The sequence below is a fragment of the Protopterus annectens genome, chromosome 7.part0 (assembly GCF_019279795.1).
Source record: "Protopterus annectens isolate FY-2018-M chromosome 7.part0, PAN1.0, whole genome shotgun sequence".
In the NCBI taxonomy this organism is placed as follows: Eukaryota; Metazoa; Chordata; order Ceratodontiformes; family Protopteridae; genus Protopterus; species Protopterus annectens.
This window is the reverse complement of record NC_056739.1, coordinates 1,216,563,114-1,216,585,867: the sequence shown is the minus strand read 5'-3', so window position 1 is coordinate 1,216,585,867 and position 22,754 is coordinate 1,216,563,114. Positions and strand designations below refer to the sequence as shown.

Genomic DNA, 22,754 nt, shown 5'->3' with positions numbered 1-22,754 from the left:
AGGAAAGGAAAGAAAAGGAAAGGAAAGGGAAGGGAAGGAAAGGAAAGGAATGAAAGGAAAGGGGTGGTAAGGGAAGGAAAGGAAGGGAAAGGAAGAGAAGGGAAGGAAAGGAAAGAAAAGGAAAGGAAAGGGAAGGGAAGGAAAGGAAAGAAAGAAAAGGAAAGGAATGAAAGGAAAGGGGAGGGAAGGAAAGGGAAAGGAAGAGAAAGGAAGGAAAGGAAAGGGAAGAGAAGGGAAGGAAAGGAAAGAAAATGAAAGGAAAGGAAAGGAAGAAGCCTGTTTTGAGAGGAGAAAGATGGAAAGGAAAGGAACAAGTGTGTTTCAATGATAAGTTTAAGAGAGAAAGATGGAAAGGAAAGGACAAAATGTGTTTTGAAAGCGAAAGATGAAGAGAAAAGCAACAAGAGTGTTTAGAGTGACAAAGACAGAAAAGAAATGTATCTGGAGAAAAAGGTGAGTCTTGTAAAAAAGAGTACTACGATAGTAAATGTTTGTTTCTCATTTAGGAGCTTGGGGAACTGTATGCATAACATTGCTTAGAAATACAGGTGTGTAAGCTAGGTATGCTAGAAGAAAAGAAACATCTGTTTGTTTGTTAGCTTAAGTTTAGACGGCTGTGCGATGGCAGTCCATTACTAACATAATTTATGCAGTTGAGTTTCCCACATTTGGGGAAATCAGAGTAGTCTACCCAACAGAAGATTACAGTGGAAGAGCTTCATCCTGGGAAAGCCACCCTTTTTGATTGTGGTATTTCCGCTGCCATGTAATTATGCCTTTGGTTACTGATAGCCTTGCAATGGTGTTTGTCGTTAGTGAAAGGAAAGGAAGAGTACTGTTTCGAGAGGAGAAAGATGAAAATAAAATGAAGAAGTGTGTTTCAAGAGAGAAAGTTTGAAAAAGAAAAACGGAAAGGTAAGGAAGAAGTGTGTTTTGAGAGAGTAAGACAGAAAAGAAGTACTTTTGGAGGAAAAAGATAAGTCTTGTAAATAGGAGTAATACAAGAGTAAACGATTGGCTGTTTCTGAGTTAGGAGCTTGGGAAATGGGATGTACAGCATGGCTGGTTAGAAATATAGGCTTGTGAGCTAGACATGACAGAACGAAAGAAACATATCTGTTTGTTAGCTTAAGTTAAAAGAACTGCATGTATGCAGTTCCACACTTCCATAAATTATTCAGTTGAGATTCCCACATTTTGGGAAATAACAGGGGTCTACCCGACTGAAAACTGCAGTGGAAGCACCTCATCCTGGGGAAACCACCTTCTTGATCATGGTATTCCAACTGTCAGGTAAGAAAAATGGATAGGAAAGAAATAAGTGCATTTCAAGAGAGAAAGTTTGAGAGAGAAACATTGAAAGGAAAGAAAGAATTATTTATAGGGACTGACAAATGTTAAAGTATTGCAGAATCGGGGGACTCTCAGAGAACAAGAAGAGAATCAACTGCAAAATGCTAAACAGAAAATAAGGGATTACCTCGATAATATGCATGAGTTTAAAAACATTGCTGTTAAGCAACTGCTTTTGATAATAACTCTAGAGCACAAAAACTTTTAACACAATGACTCAGGCAACAAAAAGCAGAAAGGACTGTTGCCAAGCTTAAGGAGCCTATAACAAGGTAGGTAGCAAGAGATCCCGTAGCGGTATTAGAAACATATTAGAAACTTCATGACAGTCTGTATAAAGCAGAGAAATATGGAAATCAAGAAAAGATACAAATGGAAATGTTTATGGAAGAAATAAATATGCCAAGGTTAGATGTAGCTGAGGCTCAACTACTAACAGTTAGGATAGGAGATGAGATAAAAATGGTGATGTATAATCAATCGACAGAAAAGTCCCCAGGAATAGATGGTATTCCTATGGAAGTTTGGAAGCTAAGAGGGAAAAACTGATAAAGATCTGGAAGGCTTTATTTAACAGTATTTCAAGAGCAGTCGAAGTACCAGCATCCTAGAGGAAGCAGTGGTAGTTGTAATACCCAAAGAGAGTAAAGATCCATTGGATCCAGTTTCATACAGGCCCCATTTCAATACTAAACCATGATTATAAAGTGTTTATGTCTATAATGGCTAAAAGAATGGCAAAAGTGATGCCAAAACTGATAGATATGTATCAATGTGGTTCTGTAGAAGGGAGGCAAACATTTGACAACATTAACAGAACACTGATGATCCAGAGGGAAGCAGAATGTAAGAAAATGCTACTGTTGTCAGTGGGTCTTGATGCAGAGAAAGCATTTGACAGAGTAAGCTGTGACTTTATGACCAAGGCAATGGAAGCATTTGCATTTCCTAATAAAATTCTAAGGTTGATTAGGAGTGTATATGAGGGATTGAAGGCAGTAATTAAAGTGGGTGTTGTCCTCTCTGATAATTTCTGCTTGAGCAGAGGAACCAGGCAGGGGTATCCTCTTTCCCCTTTGTTATTTGCATTATATTTAGAACCACTGACAAGTTAAATAAGGAACTCAGAAATTCCAGGATTTAAGTGATATGGTAGTCAAGAAATGCTGGCTCTATTTGCAGATGATATTATTTTATACCTGACAAAACCAGAAAGGAACATTATAGTGTTATGGAACATTTTGAGATTGTTTCATATCTTTATAGGATACAAAATTAATGAAGCAAAAACAAACATCAGTAAATTATGTGCCCATACATGAATTGGTTCAGCAATATCCATATTTATGAGGTCATGATAAAATGAAGTATTTAGGAGTATGGATAAAAAATTATTCTGGTTTAGCAGCTAAGGATATGTGGGAATAGACTACACAAAAGATAATACAAAAACTGAGAAAATGGAAGCTCTGTTATATGGATATGGATAGCAAGATACAAGCTGTTATAATGTTTTTAGTCCCTTTAGTCTTATACACAGGGCAGGTATATTTTTATCAACCAGAGGAGAAGTTGTTGATAGCAATTAATAAATAGCTGAAGGACTTTATCTGGGAGATGAAGATGGTACGATTCATGTGAGATAAGCTGATTCATCCAGTAGAACAGGGCAGATTGTGATTACCTGATTTGAAGGGATATTTCAGAGCTACACAGTTAAGGCGCCTATACACAACACAAGCAAAAAACTATAATTCAAAGTGGAAAGAGATGATGATGATGATGAAACAGGGAGAGCTCAGGAAGTCAGGAGAGACTAGGATTTTGGATACAGAACTTTCAGGTGAATAAAAATAATCCTACAGAATCTTATAGTCATAAAGTAGCACAAAGTATTCTAAGGACTAAATCAACACAGGAATGGAGAAAGGAGATTCTGCTGATAGGGATGACTGCAATTAGGGATACAGACAATAGGCAAGAGGGTGCTGGAATTTATTGGAGAAAACTGGCAAAGGAACCAATATATTTGGAGCAAATAACTAGAGAAGTAAATATAACAAAATGGGAAGATACCAAAAATGTATTTGGACTGCAGGTTAGAGATTTGCCTTCCCTATCAAGGATTGATATCAGAGTACAGGCAAACAGAATGAAATAGGGGGGTTCTAAATGAAAGACCAGCACTGGTAAGATTTTTAGTAGAATCCAGAACAGAAACCTGTCGCCCCTGGGATTCAGGTTACTGGCTAAGGCTCTTGCCACCCCTATAGTGCCTTTTTAGGCAAACGTCAAAGGATAAAACCACCACCGTAACAGGTACAAGCATGCAAAATCTGAAGGTAATGCTACTTAATGCTAGAAGTCTAAATCTCAAAATGCACTCTCTCGAGGCACTCCTAAAAATGGAGAACATCGATATCTGTGCAGTAACTGAGACCTGGTTCAAGGCTCCAGAGAGCACCCCTGCAATACCAGGGTACAACTCTTACCACACTTTTCGGCCACCAAACCAGGACCGAAACACTAAAGGTGGAGGAGTGTCAATATTCACTAAGGATATTCACACCACCAGGCTAGTTGACCAACACAATGTGTCTGAAATTCTCCAAGTGCAACTAACACTAGGTAAGACTGCAATTCAAATTGTAGCTTGCTACAGATCCCCCACCATACCCCAAGATTCTCACTACACCTTTCTAAACATACTGGAAAATATTAAGATAGAACCAAACACCCTAATACTGGGTGATTTTAACTACCCTGCCATTAACTAGGAAAACTACTCATGTCCCAACACCTTTGCGCAATGGTTCTTGGAATTCATAAATTCCAACGCCCTGGATCAACTAATCCATAGTCCCACCAGGGGCTCCAATATCCTAGACCTGGTCATTACCAAAATGGGAAATCAATGCTCCATACCTATGGTCACCCCCTCGTTAGTCAGGTCTGACCATAAGCTAATCACCATTAACATCCACATCCCACCCCCACCCCCCAGTAAAGAAACCACCATAAAAAACTTCTCCAAAGCCAACTTCATGCTACTCAAGTCAGAAGTGACAAACTTCATGACACCCATGCAGACGGGAACTGAAAGTTCAACTGCTGAATCCTACACTAAGGCACTGTACGAGCACATCCACTCATGCATGAATCGTGCCATCCCAAATAGAACCAAAATGCTCTCATCCAAAAAAGGAAGCCAATCTGGTGGTCCCCTGCCATAAACAAACTTTACAACAAAAGGAAGAAACTTTTGCAGAAAAGAGGAAAATCCCAGGATGCAAAAACTCCTTACTAGCCTCAGTAAGAAACTGAGATGCCTCATAAAATCCTCCAAAGCTAGTTACGAAAATAAAATTGCCAAAGATTCCAAAGACAACCACAAAGCATTCTATAATTATGTCAAGAATCTAAATGGCAATGCTCAGATCTGCTCTGAGCTAAAACAGAATGGCATTAAATATACTGATCCGAAGGATATTGCTAATATCCTGGCAGATTGATTCAGTGCCAAATTCACCCCCCTCTCACCCCCTAAATGGCCCATCTCAATACCGGAAGATTGCCAAATTCCAGTAATAACGGCCACACAGGTACAAAACGCACTCCCTAAAGCCAAGAATACAGCATCCATGGGACCAGATGACATCCCGGGCTGTGTACTACATGAACTACAATATGAACTGGCACCTCACCTAAGTGTCATGTTTAATCATAGCCTCACCTCAGGTTTCATGCCCACTGAGTGGCGCAGAGCTACAGTTATCCCAATCCACAAGGGGGGATCCACCTTGGATCCCGGAAACTACCGTCCCATCAGTCAGACAAGCCTTATCTGCAAGGCCATGGAGCGTATTATCATGGAACTTATAAACAAAGACATTGGCAACCTTCAAACACTGGACCCCACCCAGTTTGGGTTTGTGAAGGGCCGATCTTGTCTCCTGAACCTGATTGACTTCTTTGAATCAGTCTCCAGAGCCATGGACAAGGGTAAGGTGGTCCACACAGCCTATCTAGACCTTGCCAAGGCCTTTGACACCATCCCCCACTCTGGAATCATAGATAAACTTACTAAGTTGGGCATTAATCCCTATGTCACCCAATGGGTTGCTAAATGGCTTACTGATAGAACCCACACTGTAAAAGTAGCCGACTCCAAATCCAGCTCCAGACAAGTGACAAGTGGAGTACCTCAGGGTTCAGTCCTGGGGCTGTTCTTGTTTGGCATCTACTTCTCTGAAGTACAGGTCAACACTAAGGGACTCTGGCTAACAAAGTTTGCAGATGACTGCAAACTGGGAGCCATTATTGAATCCCCAAATGATGTGGATACTCTACAAAAGGGCCTTACAGAAACAGATGCTTGGTGTCAGAGCCATGGGCTCAAGCTCAATGCCAAGAAATGTATTGTTATCCCCTTTGGGAAAAAACATGTATCCATGAATTACCATATAGGTGGCAGTACACTAAACACAGAAAGTGTGATAAGAGACTTAGGGACACAGGTGGACAGTGGTCTCACCTTCGATAACCACATCGCCACAACAGTCAGGAAATCCTTCTATGTGGCACACCTCATCACGAAGGGCTTTTCATCCAGAAAAAGGAGGTCATTGTCCCACTGTACTCATCCCTCATTAGACCCATTATAGAATACAACGCCCCATTTGGTATGTACATCTCAAGACATCTGCAACAACTGGAAAGGCCTCAGAAATACCTCACTAAAAGAATCACAGGCCTAAAGCAGATGCCCCACGCTGACCACCTTAAAAAACTCCAGCTATACTCTGTCGCATATCGTCTACTCAGAGGCGATCTCTGCTTAACATACAAGGCCATGTCAAACCCAGAGCTGTTGGACATGCTACACTTAAAGAAATCCCAATCCCTCAGAGCTACATGCTCCAGGGATCTAAACCTTGTCATCACAATAAACAAAACATGCTGGAGGGATAGGTTCCTGACCCAGATACTCCCCAGACTCTGGAATAGATTGCCCATACATGTCAAGCAGAGTGCCTCTTTGGACCTCTTCAAGAGGAACCTTGACGATTGGATGGGAGAAAGGAAATTCACCCCAGGGATCACATCAGTTGCCCTGCTAGACAGGGATCCAGGAAAGTAAATAATGTGGGAAGAAATAGCCAGGGAATTGTTATGGCTAGGCTTGTATAGGCCCTAGGGCTGATAGCCTAGTACCAACCTATGAACCTATGAACCTATGAACCTATGAACTGCTATTAAAAAAGGAATAATTAGTAGAATATATAAAATATTGCATGATAACTATAACACTCAATCAGAGGTTAGAAAGGATTGGAAAGAGAGACTGGATAAGCAATTCACAAAGAAACAATGGAAGAATATATGTATGTCTCTCAAATATGCAACAAAATCTAAAAGATTTAGTATTTTTCCTTGGAAATGTTTACATAGATATTTTTATACCGCAAGTAGACTCCAGAGAATTTTTCCTCAGGTAGACATCAAATGTTGGAGGTGTGATGAGGAAGAAAGAGGTAACTGGGAACAAATATTCTGGGAGTGCAATGAGTTGGCAGACTTTACAGATTCCCTGCAGACTGCATTGTCATAGATGCTGGGTGGGCAATTTGGTCTGATGAGGGAGATGATTTTTCTGAGGTATGATACTGAATCAAAATTGCTTAGACATAGGAAGACCTTGCTAAGTCTAACTATTGTGACTGCCAAAAATGCAATTATTAGAAAATTAAAATCAAAATCTAAACCAACTGTACTAGAAATACTGAATATAGTAACAGAAATAAAACAAATGGAATTAAGATCTTTAGAAAAGGGTAGGAGCAAATTACACAGGAAAAATGGGAATTGTGGGAACAATACATACAGGGGAGGAATGCAATTTAAAAAAGGCAGGACTTAAATGACATATTAATATTTGACTGAAATGATTGTGTAGATTATAAGTGATGTATAATGTTTGCAACTGGAAATGTGTCAGTATGGTTTGTGATGTAAAATGCTTGCAACTGGGATTGTGTTGGTGTGGTTTTTCATTTATATAAATGTATGATTGACTATGTCACAAGTGATGGTTTAATAAAAATATTTTTTATCTAAAAAAATAAAGGACAGGAATTGAATAATTTATGTAATGTTGCTTAGTAGTGTATAGATATATAGCAATATATGTGAAGTATAATGTTTGTGAACTTGTTAAAGTTTGATTACTTTTATATAAATGTAAATGTGCCTATATCACAAGTAATAATTCAATAAAGGTGTTAAAAAAGCTGTAGATGTTCTTAAAATGCTACATATCAGATTTTCAAAGCAAATGATTGAAAATAGCAGTGGAAAATATTGAAGATAATTCAAAACTGGGGATCACTCAGAAACATTTTTGCAAGCATGCATATCTGATTTCCCATTCCTTAAGCCAGTGATTTTATGAAAACATGTGTGCCTTATTTATTTTGCAATTATTTGCTAATGACACCATGTTTGAACCTCTGAGAAAATAAAACCCTGACAGCTGTTAAAATAAATCTGAAAATTCACAATGGAATATCATTGTAGTAAAAAAAAATCATGTCTAAAAGAAAACATATTTCCTCCACAAAGTATTTAAAGTAGTAACCATTTTAAAATGAATATTAAGGAAACATAATAAAAGTATGTTTGTTGAAAGTCATGGTGAAAGTTCATTAAACACTGAGAGCTGTTGCTAAAATTATAGTTCACCCCTATACTGTCTGTGCCAGGGATTACTAAACATATCTTGGCTGCAGTGGATCACCCAAGCAAACTGAAATGCTCTGAAGAAAAAAATGCACTAGTGTAGTTATCATCCCTTAAATGTAGTCATTTTGCTGCAGGTAACAAAACCCTTGTTACAACTTTAGCATTTCTTTCTTTTTTCTCAAAATTTTTTTATGTTTCAAATACCGTTGAATAAATTCCATAGTATTTGTATATAACATCTTAAATAACTATGTACACTATTTACATAAGCCTGACACTATAACAGAGCTCAATATATACAATTACTTGATAGGTATAACAATCCAGTTATCAGAGTGTAGCTGTTCAGTTATTGTAAAGTATCAATTAATGATAAGACTTTTTTTCCACAGATTGTTAATAAATGGATTAGGATGAATCCTTAATTCTTTAATTTTAATTTCCAACAATGCTGTGGTCTTCAGTATGCTGTAGAAGTCTTCCAGTATTGTGTTTGTATTCCATCTTCTTGTTATACGGTTCCTTGAGATTGCAAGTATTGTCCAAACTAGATACATATTTGACTCATTCAAATGAGGGCCTTCATACACATTTAATAATACTAGAGCTTTAGATAAGTTAAACAATTCATTAAATAAAGCTTGTAAAAAGTTTTTAATACCATTCCAAAATGGCTTAATGTTAACACAGTCGAAAATAATGTGATTCTAATCTGCATTGTGTATTTGCTCATACCTCCAACATATTCCCTTTGTGGAAGAATTAATTTTAGTAATTCTATCTGGAGTTAAGAATGCTCTGTGCAAGCATTTCCAATTAAAAACTTTCCAGTATTGTGTAAAGGATGTATGTTTTATTGATAATAAAATATTTGATTTAATTTCTTCAGTTATCTGTAATGAGTGTCCTTTTGTTATATAATTCCAATATGAGGATTTGGGTGTGGTTTTATAATTTATCAGTATCTTTTAAAATTTCAAAATACTATTTCCCTTATCATAATCAATATATATGATTTCATATAGGTATTTTGTAAGTTTAGGTATTTCTTTAAATGAAAAATTGCTACTTATTCTGCATAAATCTTGTGAATATGTCAGAATGTTTTGCATAGCTAGCCAATCTTGTTGTGGAATTTTGTATGTTGTTTATATTGTTTGCATATCCAGAACTTTTAGTTCTTTGATACATTGACACCAACAAACAAATCCTTTCTGTTCCCAGGAATTAATTATTTATCTTTATATTTTATATGGATAGCTCTTTGTAACAATGAATGGTGTTAAAAGATCGAACCAGATTTTTAAATCTATATTTGCATTAATAATTTTCCTAAATGAATCAATGTAATAATTAATCATATGAGTTTTAGTGGGCTTAGTTATGTTATATTACATACTAATACATAATATGTGCCATGGCAAATTGTTTTTATCTGTTATTTGATTTTTTTTTTTTTTTGTAAATCAGATTCCTTTATTGATATTACAGTTAGTCGCCTCACAGTAAGAAGCTGTCTGGTTCGACTCTCAGCTAGAGCGTCTTCTGTGTGGAGACATGCATGAATGGGCGTACCTTTGTTGAAGGTTGTGCGTTATGGCTGGCAACTCAGCACATAAAAATCAACTGGCAATCATTAGCGGGCCGGAGTTCCACTGTGACAACCCCTAACCGGGAAAAGCCAAAAGACACGACAGTTAGTACTTCTTTCCAATTTGCAGAATAATTTGAACTTATCCAATCTGAGGTTATTTTAGATATTGATGCTTTTATATATGTATCTGTATCAGGAAAGTTTAATCCTCCCTGTTTCCATGGTCTGATATGATGTATTAAAGCTATTATGTTTCTTTTGGGAAACCATAAAAATTTTATTAGGCATAAGTTTATTTCTTTGAGTATATTCATTTCTGGTAACAGTTGTATTGGCAAAGCTATATATAGAATTTTGGGTAGTAAAAACATTTTATTAACTGTAGTCTATATTCAAATGTTAATATTATTTTGTTGAACTTTTCCACAGAGATTTTAATTGTATTGATAATATTATTGTAGTTTTTTGAGACTAATTCATTATTATCCTTGCATAACCCAATTCCTAGATATTTTAAGGTAGATTCTTGTTTCTCTATAATGTGATTCCCCTTCATCTGCAATTCTTTTTTTTTTTATTTAAAAAGAAAAAAATTTGCTTTTGATTTATTGAAATGGAGTCCTGAAGTCCTGTAAAATGTGTCAATTAAAATATCTAATTCTTCTAATGTCTCTTTTATATTGGATAATGTTAATAATATGTCATCAGTAAAGAGCATTACTTTAGAATTGTATTGTTCATAAACATCTACTCATTTGATTTTTGCATTGTTACATATTGAATCTGCCAATATTTCAATAGCCAAAGCAAATAGAACTGGTGACATGGGACATCCTTCTTTAGTACCCGTTGTTATATGTATAGATTCAGAGGTGAAAGGCCCTTTGTATTTTGTATATATATTCTTTAGTAGATGAACAAAGGAATGAGGAAATTCAAATAACACCAGTATTTTGAATAAATATTCCAAATTTAGGGAATCAAAGGCTTTCTCTATATCCAAGCCAATTTTCAGTGTTTCTTTATTTTCTTTATTAATATAATCTATAAGAGAAATTATCCTTTTAATATTGTCATGTGTGTGCCTATGATATATAAATCCAGTTTGATCATTATTTATTGTTTTGGATAGTGGTATTTTTATTCTGTTAGTTAATATTGTCATAAATATCTTATAATCATTATTTAATAATGATATAGGTCTATATGAGGTACAGAGGTTTGGGGATTTTTTCATTTAAGATTGGTATGATTAAGGAATATTTCCAAGAGGGTGGTATTAAAGCTTGTGACTGAATTTCTAATAGAGTTTTATGGAAGAGGGATAGTATCTTTGAAGGAAAAAGTTTCTATATTTCCATAATTATGCCATCTATACCTGGAGCTTTATTATTTTTACCCTCTTTTATTGTATCTGTAATTTCTTTGTAGGATATGGGTGCTTGCGGATCTGGTTTTAATTTTTTCTTGTATTTTTTATATTAGAACATTTTTCATCTAGATTTAATTGATCAATATGTATATTTTCTTTTTGGAAATGTTCCATATAGTGATTTCTATAGGCATCATTAATGTCACCTATATCTGAGACATTTTTCCTTTCTTTTCATGGAAGATACTTTTAATGTTATTCAGCTTTGATTGTATTTTGATTCTTGTGGATAAATTATGTAGATATTTGGGAGAAGTGGCCAATGTATTAATTTTTAGTTTTTCTAAAGCTAAACTAGTTTTATGTGTTAGAATTTCATTGTATTTATTGTTTAATACTTCTACTTTCTTTTTGATCTCGAAATGATTTTGATGTCTTTCAGCTTTTACTGACACAAGTTTGGATTTTAGATCTAATAATTCAGAATCCCATTCTCTGATTTTTTTCTATACCAAGTTAGGGTTTTACCATATATGTAAGCTTTTAATGAGTCCAATATCATTATTTTATTTATCTCTCTGGTATAATTAATATCTAAGAAGAACTGTAATTCAGATAATAACCAAGGTTTGAACTCTTTAATTTTAGTTATATATGCTGGAATTCTGGAGTTAAAGATTAATGGTTTGTACTCATTTTGAAGTTTTAGTATCAATGAATTGTGGTCTAAAAAGGGGCAGGTAGTGATTGAGAAATTAATGATTTTAGAGTGTAAGTCATGGGCAGCAAATATTTTATCTGTTCTAGTTTGGGTACCAAATCTGTGATCTTGATGGGAAAACAACAAAGATGTATCTTCTTTAAATTTGAAAGTATCTGCAAGATGAAATGATTCTACCCACTTGTTTAAAGCTTTTGATATAGCAGATGTATGCAGCAGTCTTTTATTTGTAGTTTCAGAAATATCAAATATGCAGTTAAAATCTCCTCTTAATATTAAGTTGCCTTTATAAGTATTGGAAATGAAATCCAAGTGTTTTTTAACAATTCCTGATCCAATGCCTGGGAACCAGTATAGATTGCCTAGGGTCCATATTCTGTTATTATATTTAACTATTAATAATGCCAAAAGGCCTTTTTTATCTTCATACTTATAAATTATTTCTAGGTTAATCACATTTGTTTTCCATAAAATTGTTAAAACTTTTGTCTTTGTCTTATAAGTGAATTGTGTCAATATCATATATTCCTTAGGATTCCATTTGTAATTGTCATTTGTTTTGAAATGAGTTTCTTGAAGGAAGACAATTTGTGCTTTGTTCAGTTTTAAATATTTCAGTAGATTTGATCTCTTGCTAGGATTGTTTAAGCCATTGGTATTTAAAGATAATAAAGTTAAATCCATTTAGGTTATTTAGACTATGTATTTTTTGTTTTATTGTGACTATTAAACATTTTCCTCTGATAACTATAAAGTATATGTTTGAGCTTTTAAAAGAAATTATCTGTTTTATACTTTGAGTGTTTACCAATAAAGTAATGTTTTGGTCAGGCATACTAATTTTTTTTTTGTGAAAGAACAAATTTAAATTAATAAATGTTAACAAAACTAAGATCCGCACTAGCCATGGAATGAAAATCATTCCTAATCTGATGGATAAATCTAAGTCCATCAGATTATCACTCGTACCTTGACAATCCAGAACATCTGAGCTCCATAAATTGAATTATCATATGGAGAATATTTGTAATAGGAATAAACAATATTTATATTATTTTGAACAGATATAGTACTATTGTAGATTAGACACGATTCTAATACAATATAAATGTCTACTTATTGTATAAGCAATTAATATTTACATGAAAGATAGATGACAAGCAATTCAATCATAGTAAAGTAGAATGTATCATATATAAAACCTCAGTAAAAGATTATAGCACATTTATTTAACATATTCACCCTTATTGATGAAATCTTTCAAAACGTATTACTTAATATAAATAGATGGTAATAATATTTATACCTAATGTTTATAATACAATGTATTTTGCTGGATATATCAGAAGTTATATTTCATTGTTTACCAGCATTTAAGTAATCACTTTGTTTGTTGCTAATTTACTTAAAGCATCAAGTTTGTTTTATGTAAACATTGATGAAAGTTAGTGCATTTTAATTATCAGTGCAACCCTCTTCCCCCCATTTCCTACACATAATGATTTCCATATCTGTCATTTCTTATTATAAAATGAGTGAAATTATAGGCTAAAAACAACACATTAACTTATTGTGATTAATGATTACAAGTTCCCTTTCCATATTCATAAATTGTCATTTTATGGCATATACTGAAAGTTTTTAGATTTAAATGGCAGCATTCTATTTTGTATAATCAGTAAAGGTTAAACTGAGTGATTATTGTCAATTTAATACTATTTCTTCAGAATGTGATTGTTACATTCTGTGACATTCCTAGTTCAGGCTTCTATTGCTTCCCTTGAACAACTTTGTCAGTTTGATGTCATGTATAAAACATTAGTTACCTTGGTAACAGCTTACGTATTATGTATGGTCAAGATGTGTTACAAATCCACAATTCAAGTTAAAGCAATTATATGACTAGTTAGGCACATTTACCTATATGAAAAAATCATCCTGCTTCCTCTTGATGTTCAATATAGTGTATGTCATTTATGACAAGTTAAAACAGTAGTTGTATTATACTCAAGCCCATGTTATTAAACTGTCTATTGCTAATGTAATACTATTTGTTCAGAATATGATTGTTACATTCTGTGACATTTCAAGTTCAGGCTTCTGTTGTTTCTCTTGAACAATTTTGTCAGCTTGTTGTCATGTATAAAACATTAGTTACCTTGGTAACAGCTTAAGTATTATATATGGTCAAGATGGGTTACAAAAACTATAATTCAAGTTAAAGCAATTACATGACTTGTTTTGCATATTTACTTATATAAGAAAATCATCATGCTTCCCCTTGATGTTCAATGTAGTGTATGTCATTTATGACAAGTTAAGACAGTAGTGTTATTATACACAAGCCCATATTATTAAATCCTGTCTTTAATATCTAAATTCAGCAGACTGGTACATCTTATATGACGATTATATATTGTATGTCTAGATTTACTAAAATCATACATTACATAACTATTGTGTGTGTGTGTGTTTTTTAACAAGAATCAACTTAATGAGCTAAACACAATGTTTGGGAGACCATCAGTATGTGCACATGTGGTTTAAAACAGCCCTTTCATTATATATATATATATATATATATATATATATATATATTTTTTTTTTTTTTTTTTTTTAAACCAAAAACATCATTGCCGAGAATCATCTTGGAGGGTCCTAAGAGCCGTTAAGCATTACTGTCACTCTGTCTCCATTACCATAGCAACCTGGGAGTGTCTGTTTCTGTTAATGTGTCTGTGTACTGTACAGTCTCTGGTGAGGCTTGCAATGCACCTGAAGCAAATCTTTACTTCACTGCAACTTCAAGCCTGAAGTCCCTCTCTTTCAGTGAGGCAGCAGCCAGGTAAAGAACCGAGAGCAAACAGATAAAAAAAAACCCCTCCCAACAAGCCACCACAACAAGAGAAAACACACTCCTCCAGCCCTCCCACCTCTCACTCAGCAGACGTACAAATAAAGCATTCTCTTCCAAAATGTCCTCAGATCCTTGCCAAAACACCAAATGTCTCATCCCAACACACAAGCACCAGCAAACCTCTATCACAAACTGCAACCCACAACTTCCTGGAGACGAAAACAGCAACACATACAAGCTGCCAGACACAGCTGCATCCACACATACCATGTCAGGCTCAATCAAACAGCACTCAAAGCCATGATACCTGCCATAATTGATTATAATTATGTTTAGACAGAATAATAATAACATTTGTACAAGCTGCCAGACACGGCTGCATTCATGCACACCATATCAGGATTGATCAAACAGCACTCGAAGCTATGATGCCTGCCATAATTGATATTAACTATATTTAGACAGAATAATGACATTTGTACTAAGAGTTTGCTACTATTATTTAACCAGAATATACATGACATTTCTAAATCATACTTTAATTGAAGAAGGCATCAGTCTCCATGATAGCATTTTTTTTCAAAACACTCTACTGTTACTGCTATTATATATGATGTTAATTTATTACATTTGAGTCTGAACTATGATGAATTGTACCTTGTTGAATTAGTTAATTAATTACTTAAATTATTATAAGTAAAATCAATGAAAAGTGAACAAGATAAGTATTCACTGAGTTCAAGTAGGGGAATAGAAACTTCTATGTTTGTATTATATGTTGCTTTGTTTGGCTTATATATAATGTAAATAGTAACCCATCTTGTCCTACCTTTGTTTGTGAAGAATTATTGGACTATTTGAACATTCAGAATAAATCATTACTGTTTCTCAGTTGCTTAAGAATCCCTCCTTTTTTTTAAATAAAAACAGATGACAAGTGATGTGCCATATCAGTTGATACTTTGAGAGATGTAGTTGTAAGAGTTATTTTTTGGGACAGCTATCTTGGAATCAGTTTTTTGTTTCTTCTTTCTAGCATCAGTCCAAGGATTTGTTTATTTTATTCTTTTAAGAGTAGGAACCATCCATTCCATTTCTTCTGAGGTGGACATTATGTTGTTGTTTTTGATGAATATAGTAGCTTCTTCTAAGTCATTAAAGGTTCTCATCTCATTGGCAAAAAGTATTTTCATCTTGGACGGAAAGGCCAGCTCATCTTTAATGTTGTTTTGTTTCAACAGTTTTATTATTGGCCAGACTTTTTTCCTTTGTTCTAGTATTCTGGAAGAATAATCATTGTCAAACCTTATCAGGCTTTGATTGTATTTTAAGGGTGATTTTCTCCAAGCAGATTTTAATATTAGTTCCTTGTCCAGAAATGAAAGAAATTTTATAACTATGGATCTAGGTGGAGTATTTGTGAGTTAGAAGCAGGTTTCCTCAATGCTCTATACGCCCTTTCAATCCCAAATAAAAGTCCCTCTTTCAAGTCTAAAAATTCAGGAATCCAGGTTTTTAAGAATGAAATAATGTCTTCTTCAATGTTTTCAAGCAGACCAAAGATCCTTATGTTGTTTCTCCTTTCCCTGTTTTCTAAGTAATCTATTTTGTTAAGCAGCCATGTATTCTGTTTAAGCAGAAATTCTTTCTGGAATTCATAAGTTCATAGGTTCATACTAGGCTATCTGCCCTAGGGCATTTATAAGCCTAGCCAGAGTGTGTTTGGCTTTCGCCACCCATTTTAAATTAATTTTGCTATGCCCTTTTTCAAGGTTAGTATAATGTGCCTCTGTCTAACAGTGACACAGAAGTGATACCCGGGGTAAACCTATGATCTCCCATCCACTCATCAAGATTCCTCTTGAAGAGAGTCAATGAGGGACTCTGCCTAACCTGGACTGGGATTTTATTCCAGAGTGAAGGGAGCCTCTGGGTTATGAATCTGTCCCTCCAGCATGTCCTATTTATTTCAGTGCTGAGGTTCAAGTCTCTTGAGCGTGTAGCTCGATGAGATTTGGATTTTCTGAGGTGCAGCATGTCCATTAATTCCAGGTTGGACATGGCTTTATACGTCAGGCACAGATCGCCTCTGAGCAGGCGTTATGCCACTGAGTAGAGCTGGAGTTTCTTTAACCGGACAGCATATGGCATCTGTTTGAGCCCTTTGCTCCTCTTGGTGAGGTACTTTTGGGGTCTTTCCAGTTGCTGCAGGTATCTGGTAAGGTACATCCCAAAAGGGGCATTGTACTCAATTATGGGCCTGATGAGGGATGAGTAAAGAGGCACGATGACCACCCCTGATCTAGATGTGAATCCCTTCATGATTAGGTGGGCTATATAAAATGTTTTTCTAACCACTTTGGCCACTTGGTTGTCAAATGAGAGATTGCTATCAGCCTGAGTCCCCAGGACCCTAATTACTTTTTCTGTACTTAATGGATTACCACCTATGTGGTAATTTGTGGGCGCTTTGTTTTTACCAAAGGGGATGACTATACACTTTTTGGCGTTTAGCTTGAGGCCATGGCTCTGGCACCAGTTGTCTGTTTCTATGAGGCCCTTTTGGAGGATGCTTGTGTCAGCTGGAGAGTTGATTATGGTGCCCAGTTTGCAGTCATCTGCGAACTTGGTCAGCCACAGTCCTTCCGTGTTGGCCTGTACCTCCAAGAAATATATACCGAACAAGAGAGGTCCCAGGACTGAGCCTTGTGGGATGCCACTTGTAACTGGTTTGGAGTCTGACATGGCTCCAGCAATTCTAACCATGTGGGTTCTGTCCTTGAGCCAGTTTGCAACCCATCTAGTGACATAGGGGTTTATATTTAAGCTGGTGAACTTATCTATAATGCCCGAGTGGGTATTGTATCGAAGGCTTTTGCGAGGTCCAGGTAGGCTGTGTGGACCACCTTCCCCTCATCAATGGCCTCGGTGACTGTTTCAAAGAAATCAACCAGGTTTAAGAGGCAGAATCTGCCCTTAACAAAGCCGAACTGGGTAGGATCCAGTGTCTGTAGGTCCCCAATATCTTTATTTATGAGGTCCATGATGATCATTTCCATAGCTTTGCAGACCAAGCTAGTCAGGCTTATGGTGTGATAGTTTCCAGGATCCGTTGAAGCACCACCTTTGTGGAGAGGGACCACTGTTGCTGTACGCCACTTTTTGGGTACATATCCTGTAGTAAGGCTGAGAATGAACAGTAGTTTTAGGTTTGGGTTTAGCTCTTCTTGGAGTTCATGTAGGACACAGCCCGGGACACCGTCTGGTCCCATTGATGCTGTGTTTTTTGCTTTGGAGAGGGCGGCTCTTACCTGAGCATCTGAGATGTCAGGGGGGCACCACTCTGCTGGGATAGATATTTGCCCTTTTGGTGGGGAGGGGGGGAGAAGTTTGCGCTGAACCTGTCAGCTAGGATGTTGGCAATGTCTGTGGGTTCAGTGTATTTTTTGTCATTTTGGACTAATTCTGAGCATATCTGGGAATTCCCACCCGGGTTCCTAACATAACTAAAGAAAGCCTTGTGATTATCCTTAGTGTCCTGTGCAATTTTTCCCTCGAAGCTGGCCTTAGATGATTTTATGAGTGCCCGTAGTTTTTTGCTAATACTGATCAGAGATGCCTTCCCTTTTTGGGATTTTGCTCTATCATGTAGTAGCTTCCTCCTTCTATTGTACAGTTTGTTTATGGCTGGGGTCCACCAGACAGGACGTCTGCCTTTGGAGTATTGGGGCTTGGTTTTATTTGGGATTGCATGATCCATGCATTCCTGAAGGTGTTCATAGAATGCATTTATAAAGGATTCTGCGGTCTGGGCCGTATTTTCCACAGGCCCGGGGGCTTTGAAGGATTCCACCTCAGTTTTGAGGAGTGTGAAATTTGCTTTAGAGAAGTTTTTCACTGTGGTTTTCTGGGCAGGGGGTGGGGTCAGGATGTGAATATCCAGTGAGATTAGTTTATGGTCTGATCTTACCAGTGAGGGATACACTTCTGGTCTGGACCATAGAGTCCCCATGTTGGTGATGATCAGGTCCAGTATGTTTTCCCCTCTTGTGGGAGTGGTAACAAGTTGTTCCATAGCACTTGAGTTTATAAATTCTAGGAACCTTTGGGCTAGGGTGTTGGAGCTAGAGTAATGCTCCCAGTCTATGTTTGGGTAGTTGAAGTCACCCAATATAATGGTGTTTGGAGAGACCTTCATATTTTCCAGTGTTCTCAGGGAGACCAAGTGGGGTTCCTGGGTTTGGGAGGGTGGTCTGTAGCAGGCTATAAACTGGAAGGCAGTTTTACCCACTGTTAGTTGCACATGGATAGTCTCTGATGCTTCATGCTGTGCCACCAACCTGGAGGTGTGGGTATCTTTGACGAATATTGATACTCCCCCTCCTTTTGTGGTTCGGTCCAAGTATTGGGGCTGAAAAGCATGGTATGAGGTATAACCTGGTAGTGCTGGGTGCTCTCGGGAGCCTTGAACCAGGTTTCTGTTACTGCACAGATATCGATGTTCTCCATGCTAAGGAGAGTTTCGAGTGCGTGCATCTTGAGGTTTAGACTTCTGGCGTTGAGTAGCATTACTCTTAGTTTCTTATCCCTTGTGATACTTATTGAGGTGGGTTTGTCTTTTGAGCCTTGCCTAAAAAAGGCACTATGGGGGTAGCAAGAGCCTTTGCCAATATCCGAAAGCCCAGGGGTGACAGGTGCAAGCCATCCCTAGTGAAGCATCGTGGCTTGTCGAGCATGTCATCCCAGGCTGACAGGCATTGGATCCCCTTTGAATGACACCAATACTTAAGCCAATTGTTGAAATTGATCATCTTGTCTTCATATTGTGGCATCATTCTTGGTGAGGGTAAGATGCTACTCAAGGTCAGGGTCATACCGGCCTGGGCTACATGCTTAGAGAGCTCCTCTATGTCTCTTTTCATGTAGTCCAGGGAGGTACGTCTCAGGTCATTCACACCAGCATGGACAATGACTGAGTTATATTTGTACTTGCCTTGGAGTGACCTGAGTGCTTGTGTTATGTGGCGGATCCTAGCGCCCAACAGGCAGCTCACCGTGACCTTTTCCTTGTTCAGCCTGGTGAGTGGGACGTCAGTGTGCCTGATGATAGAGTCACCTATTACAAGTGTATCAGGTGTGTTGTTTAGCCTTAATGGCTGTGACTGTTCGGCATGCTGGCTTTGTGAGCTATGTGTTGCACATGTTTTGTTTTGGGGTAGCGGTTGCTTGGGTGTCTGCTTTGGAGGTCTCTGCTGCTTAGGCAGATTTTTATTTAGAGCCTCCGAGTATGTTTTTGTGTGTTTATGTGTTTGGTTTGCTGTCGTGGTAGGTCTATGTGAGACTGGAATTGTAGTGAGTGTGGTTTCCTTCTCCTCCTGACTGGTTACGCCAGTACTGAGTTGAGAGAGCTTAGCCTCCAGTTTGGCTATATGGTTGCATCTCTCACATGTATTCCTTCAATGTCATTTAGAGAAGTCTCTATATTTGTTATTTTTGTATGGTGTTGCTGTAATAGTTCCTTAAGAGTATCAGTCTGTTTATGAGAATTTAATTTGAGGTTTTCTAAGTAATTTTGAAAGCCATCCATCTGCAAAGATAGTTCCTGTAAAGTATATGTCATCAATTACAGTTCTTTTTTCAAAGCAGCATCTGGATGAGAATTCCTTGAGTTATTCATATTCAATGACTCAATATGTCTCCAAGTTACTTGACAGGAAAATTTTTGTATATCTCCACCAAAATTGATATTTATTTAGTTTAGTAGTTTATCTATAGCTTTCTGACATTTTAAACTTAAAAATAATAAAATGTTCCTATATTATTATACTAATTTATGGAGCTTTCAAAATTCACTGCTCTCGGTTAGCCATCTAGGCTCTGCCCCTTCAATGTTAGCATTTCTGCACTTACTGAAGAATACAGCACCAATATGAATACAATGGAATCAGTGAATAATAACTCTCAACTTCTTTGCTCCAGAATTCTGATCAAAGACAAAAATAATAGGGGAGGAGATAGGGGTCCAAAATTAAGGGCATGTTTTTTTTTTTCAGCATAATTTTCTTAACAGGTTAAAAAAAACAGCACATTCTGCAGCAAGTTACTTTTTCTGAACTATTAAATATATGATTCTCTAATCTCTGGCATTACTGGCTCCTGTATTCCTCTGTAATTTACCTTAAAATCAAACATTTTATCTGGCCCAGGAGAAAAATATAAGGCAAATCAAGAATGTTCTTCAAAATTTGGGACAGCTGAGAGGTATGAATGACTTGTTATCACTGCTCTTCAAGTTGGATGTAGCCCCTGCTAGAATATTTTATCTCTCCCCTCCAAGTCAGACATAGCTGGTCCCCCCCCCCCCAGCTATTAAGAATGCTGACATTTCCTTTCTTGTCGCAGCAAGCTGTGGAGGTTAAAAATGGGTTAACACAATTCAACTCATTTATTTTGTTGTTTCATTCAAATATATGTAGATGTAGCAGACAGGGCCACTTTCAATTTTATTCTATTCTATTATAACTGATGGGGGGATCTTTCTTCCTACCAGAAGTGCGTAAATGATAAATGAATAAATAAATAGCACAACAGCTATAAACTGGGGTAGGAAATGCAACTGGCACTAGCAGAGGGTCATCCAAGTCAAGACTGCATAATATGATAACTGTAAACTGATAATTGTGCTAACAGTCCAATTAACAGAAGACTTCTGGCTGCAATTGCATAGCCAAGCAAACTGGACACATACTGTGCACAAGCCTATTGCTCATCTTCACAGGTTATAGTAGCACATATTGTTCTGGTTTGCTCCTAGAAGAATACACACATTATAAAAAATTTGTAAAGCTTCTGTTTAAAACTTTGGATCATTTCCCTTGGATGTACCAGTTTTCCACACATTTATTTATCTGGAAATCTGCCACGTAGATGATAATGTGGTACACTGAGTATTTAACAGAAGAAAAAAAAAAAACATGCATTTAAAATATATTACTAAAGGAGCATGTACATTGCATAGGGAATGTGTGCATCATACCTTTCAACTGTCCAGATTTTTGCAGAATGTCCAGATGTTTGCCTCATATTTCTGGTATGTTTCTCCCAAAATGTGTGGTTAGCTAATCATTGAGGACTTAAGTGAAAAAATAATGGTAGACATTTGGATTTCTGACTCCATATCCTTCAGAAAATTCACGCTAATGCAAAACCTGTAATGCCATCAACTTTCTAAGTTTGTAAGAGCAATATTTAAAATGTGTCCCTAATTTTGGGCCTTAGTTCCCCCCATTACTTGCTGCTTTGTCCAGATTTCTTGCTCAAACAGGTTGAGAAGTATGGTGTATCTTAAAAGAAACCATCTTGTTTTGAAACAACTCATTCACTAAGATAACACCATTAAATGGAGAATATCATACCTCTCAAATGTCCAGATTTTCGCAGAATGTCCAGATTTTTTTCTCATATTTTTGGCCTGTTCCTCATAAAATTTGTGGTTTTCTAGCAAATCACTGGGATGATCTGAGGATTGAAGTCACTACATAATGGAAGGCATTTGAATTTCAGACTTCAAATCCTCTAGAAAATGTATGTTAAAACAAACCTTGTTACATTGGCAACTTTCTAAGTTTCATTACTTTTAGATTTTTAAGACCTTTTGAGGTTTTGTAGTTATCATCCACTGATATATGGTCTGTAAACTTATTTTTACTTTGTAGTCATCATTGGTTTTTAGTGTGTTTGTTATTAAGACCTCTAGAGGGGGCTGTTGTATATATATATATATATATATATATATATATATATATATATATATATATATATATATATATATTTTTTTTTTTTTTTTTTGAATAAAGTTGTATTTTTATTTTACTATTTCCCAGCATCTTAGGATTGAGGATATTACACTGAAGTCGACTTGTTTATATTCATACATTTATTCAAGATTTTGCAAGTCTCTATGCATTTTCTTAACTTGCAGGTCAGTACATTATGTTCTTACTGAGGATATATTTCATTTGTTTAATGGAATGGTGTGTTCTTGTGTTCAGCGTCTATTTGTATGTTATTAATTATTTATTCATGAGAAAGTTTCCCTATTGGGAATTTTGAATTA

The 22,754-nt window shown here is 36.3% G+C and overlaps 2 non-coding genes across 2 annotated transcripts; both read right to left on the bottom strand.

The window, feature by feature from the left end:
* Positions 1-608: 608 nt before the first annotated feature.
* LOC122807305 lies at positions 609-774 on the bottom strand. Its single transcript, XR_006365630.1, has one exon. It is a non-coding gene; the product is annotated as a U1 spliceosomal RNA (small nuclear RNA).
* A 361-nt stretch (positions 775-1,135) lies between these two features.
* Positions 1,136-1,301, bottom strand: LOC122807302. Its single transcript, XR_006365628.1, has one exon. It is a non-coding gene; the product is annotated as a U1 spliceosomal RNA (small nuclear RNA).
* Between the last annotated feature and the right edge of the window lie 21,453 nt (positions 1,302-22,754).